This window comes from Haliotis cracherodii, unplaced genomic scaffold (genome assembly GCF_022045235.1).
Source record: "Haliotis cracherodii isolate W230 unplaced genomic scaffold, xgHalCrac1.p SCAF_2, whole genome shotgun sequence".
NCBI classification, from domain to species: domain Eukaryota; kingdom Metazoa; phylum Mollusca; class Gastropoda; order Lepetellida; family Haliotidae; genus Haliotis; species Haliotis cracherodii.
This window is the reverse complement of record NW_027266275.1, coordinates 8,722,076-8,726,984: the sequence shown is the minus strand read 5'-3', so window position 1 is coordinate 8,726,984 and position 4,909 is coordinate 8,722,076.

Genomic DNA, 4,909 nt, shown 5'->3' with positions numbered 1-4,909 from the left:
TCAACCACGTCAGCGAGCCTGACCGCCCGATCCCGTTAGTCGCCTCTTACGACAAGCATAGTCGCGTTTTACGGCAAACATGGGTTGCTGAAGACCTATTCTACCCCGGATCTTGATGGGTCGCGACCTTCTCTGTACAGCAACAAGATATCATTCGCGTCAGGCCTGAGCTATGGAGGAGAATGAGATGTCCTTTGTAAGATAAGACTTTTGACTCATGAAAACACAGATAATGATGAAATGTTCAATATTTTAATTGCTATAATAACACGGTTGCGATAGTGCTGTAATTGAGCAAACTTGATAACCACGAACACTAATGATCTGTGAAATTCTTTGATCAGATACGAACGACCATTACTATTATAAAAAAACCTTTATTGAATCTTACAATGATAATCACAATCCTGAAACTCAGTAGCGAGTGTAACCGCCCTGTGCCTGGATGAGGTTCTACCCTTCTCCTCATTCATTCAGGTCTTCTGATACGACCAAGAACTAACTGCTGCCAATCTCGATGTAAATGGAAAGCTGCCACATTCTGTTCTAAAAGATCAATGGCCTGCAGCTGAGGTCCAATAATGTCTCAAACATGTTCCAATGTATTCAAATCTGGATTCATACCAGACCAAGGCAAAGTGCCAATAGCGGCTTCTTGCATAAATGCAGTCACAACACGAGGACGATTAGGGTAGCTTTGTCGTCCATAAATACAGGTGGCAAGTGCATGATGTGGCACAACAACAATTTGGATTGAAGATGTCTTGGATGTAACGATGGCCGTTGAGATTGCCTGGAACTGTTACCATGTCCAGTTTACAGTCATGAGATATTGCTGCCTACTCCATCACACGGGACTGTTTGTACAATGATCCTGGGGGTATACACAGTGTTTCTGAGTCTCCAAACTCGCATTCGCCCATCTGTGACGGGCAGCAAGAATCTGCTTTCATCAGACCAATGGATCCGTCACCACGTCCTGGGGGTATACACAGTGTTTCTAAGTCTCCAAACTCGCATTCGCCCATCTGTGACGGGCAGCAAGAATCTGCTTTCATCAGACCAATGGATCCGTCACCACGTCCTGGGGGTATACACAGTGTTTCTAAGTCTCCAAACTCGCATTCGCCCATCTGTGACGGGCAGCAAGAATCTGCTTTCATCAGACCAATGGATCCGTCACCACGTCCTGGGGGTATACACAGTGTTTCTAAGTCTCCAAACTCGCATTCGCCCATCTGTGACGGGCAGCAAGAATCTGCTTTCATCAGACCAATTGATCCGTTGCCACGTCCTGGGGGTATACACAGTGTTTCTGAGTCTCCAAACTCGCATTCGCCCATCTGTGAAGGGCAGAAAGAATCTGCTTTCATCAGACCAATTGATCCGTTGCCACGTCCTCAGATTCCCATGACGTCAAGCCATACACCAAGCCAGTAGATGAGCAGTTAACAAGGGACTTTCACATCAGTCTTACTCGGATACACGTACCAGACCACTTTGTATATTGCATTTAAATCGTTTCATATTTTCTAATGAGCCGGCCTTGGAGAACACAGTTTGTGTTTGTTTGTTTTGTTTGTTTGTTTGTTGCTTAACGCCGCACTCAGCAATATTACAGCTAAATGACGGCGGTCTGTAAATAATCGAGTCTGGACCAGACAATCCAGTGATTGACATACGATGACATGCATCAACCAAGTCAGCGAGTCGCCTCAAACGACAAGCATGGGTTGATAAAGATCAATTCTAACCAGGATCTTCATGGGCTAAATATATAACACACCATCTTCTTTGCTTTATTACACTTAAGGAGTTGTGCATAATAGGCATGGGTTGCTGAAGACCTATTCTACACGGGTCAGTTTGTGAGGGACCCTGACCACCTATAAGGGAGATCACTCCATCTGTTTGTCATGTTGACGACCTCACAGTTCGTTTGGTTGGGACCAGTCGAGAAGATTATTGGTGTAGACTGGGGCTTGGTCATGAAGTGCCTGGAATACAAACATGAGCATTTTGTAAATAACTCAGATATTTCAAGATTGGTGTAATGGTCATATTTGTCTTGCAGTTGAACTTGGTACTCTCTTGGGTTTGTTGAGGGTTTGCTGAGGCGGTCTTTACAAAACTGAATTAGTCCAGACGTGTGATCACTAGTGACTTGACTGCTGGCGTGTCTACATGAAGGTGAATTCGACCAGTGCCTCTTAGATGGAAGGGGGCCGTTTTGTAGATGCTGTCAGTATGTTGTTCCATATCCACATGAGTTTAGAAAATAACTCCTAGGTTAGGGCTTGACTGCTTGGACAGATACTACAGTCGCCAACTGTTGATCCAGGAAAAACTGTTTTCGCTGACAAAGCTATCGTACTGATGATTAGCAGTTCTGTTTTGTCATAGTTCAATTTCAAATAATGTGTGGACATTCATAATCTGATATCGTCAATGCATACACTTATGGCAGCAAATACACTGTCAACAGATGACTTAATGAGAGGTCTGCACCCGTGGTTCAACTGAAAGGATAGACTGTGCTTTCTGGAAGTATCTTCCACAGGCTACATGTACACGGTGAACAATACAGGTCCCAAGACTGAACCCCGAAGCACTCCACGTACCAGTTGAAGTTTCTCAGATATAGAATCATTGACGATTAGACTGATTGCGATCTGTGAGGCAAGGGAATCTTCATTGATTCCAAATCTTGATTCTAATAGTGACAGATGAATGGAATGATCCTTGGTATCAAACGCTGCGGACAGGTCAAGTAGGACCTGCACCCTGCAATATGGCGGCACCCTGGGAATCCGAAGCATTAAGATCATTCTGCACCGTGGGAAGTGCTATGTACGCATTTGAAGGCAGATTGCAGGACTTCTCTCAAATTGTTGAGTTTCTAATGATGGTGGAGACGAGATGCCACAGCTCTTTCATTTACTTTTGACGTGAATAGCAGATGCCGCTGGGCAATAGTTCTTGAGATTATCTGGGTCATGTGAGCGCTTGTTTAAGATCAGATGGGAATACACAACTTGACAGTGACTGGTTGACCACTTTAATGGTTGCAGGTTACATATTTCATCGACACTAGCCGGATGAAAATGCTGTCAGAGCATTAAGTCTTCCTAAACCAAACTTGCCCGATTCAGCTGATGCCGTAACACCCCATTGATGTGAGGACTCTCTGAATTTGAAGTGTCTTATTTGTAGGGACTTCGGTATCCACGTTGATAACAGGTGACAACCATGCCAAGAGGTTCAAGTCATGGTTGGTATCAAAGAATCTTTTGCAGCTCATTGTTTCAAACCTACAGTAAAGGACAAATTCTGGATTTACTTATCACAAGATCTGATGGGTTACACTTCTGGAACTTGATACACGATCACTTGAAACAGTCTGATTATTTTTGTGTGATGGTTATGGTAAATATACCCAAACCACCTTAACATAAGACAGTTGACGCATGTAGGAAGTGGAAGTACATTCATGTCTTGCTCCAGCAAGATGTGAACTCTGTCCCACTATTTAGGCTGCTTTGGATGATGTTCTAGAATCTGTAAGCCTTTACAATAATTTGGTTAGATTCTAGACAACCTTGCTCCACCAAACAGAAAAACTGTCACAGTGATGCTCAGACACCCTGGTTGTCTGATGTGAAGAGAAGAGAAAAAGAGCAGCTATGTAAGCTGGAAAGTGAGTGAGTAAGCAAGTTGGGTTTAACAACGCTTTTAACATTATACCACTTATATCACAGCGCGTCAGCTTAATGTGGGAGGAAACCCCGAAGTGATGCAGGTCTTTGATGTTTACCACTTCGGTGTAACCCAGGAGCACGGGTATGGTGCTGAAAAAAACTAAAAACATAATCGGGGCGATCCGGGATTCGAACCCACGAACATAGAAAGAGATTTTCAATTTCAGAAACAATTTGCTCTTCAGGAAGAAACAAGGCCATCTCCCCTCACACTCAACACTAGCTAAGTTGCAGAAAGATTCAATACATTCTTCAGTGCAAAGATCCTCACAATAGGTTCTTCACTGGACACATTAAAGGGAGCCACTTGCCAGACATTGTCCGAGTAAGTTTCGAGCAAACTTTAAGTCAGATTGATCCACATCATAGCATTTGAGTTATTGAAGGACTTGGGATCAAACTTACAATGACTTGATATTTTTCCGGCCCTTGGCTTGTCAACAAACTGGACATCCTCACACAATGAATAAGTGAGTTGGGTTTAACGGCGCTTTTAACAGTATTCCAGTTATATTGCGACGTGTCAGCTTAATGTGGGTGGAAAGCCCAAAGTGATGCAGGTCTTAGACCTTTACCACTTCGGTGAAACCCACGAACACGGGTATGGTGCTGACAAACCTAGAAACATAATCGGGGCGAACCGGGATTCGAACCCCCGGGATTCGAACCCACAATCATAGGTTTCTGGCGTGGCCAAGGGACGCAACTCTCCACAGCTAATCGCGCCTCCTTATACGTCTGGGCCAACCGTGCCCCCCTCACACAATGAAGTGAATCAGTTAAACTATTTTATAGAAAAAACACACATACGTGGATTCATTAACTTCATCATGGAAATATTTAATACTGACCAATAAGGTTGGTTAATATCAACCTGTCCTGTTATGATTAATAATGTATGTATAAATTCAATATATAATTTCAAAGCAATCATCAGAGGTGAGTTGTTTCCTTTCAAATCTATTATGAGACTGATTTCAACAGTTACCACATTCAGAGGCGAACAGGACAACAGTTGAAGTACCATGCATCGTTCTGTTTGTTCCGATCGATATCCTTATGTTAATCTATTTCTCTGCTGTAACAGCAATTAACAACAAATGACTTTGATATAAATGATAATTTATTCATGTCTATCATTGTGTACCATA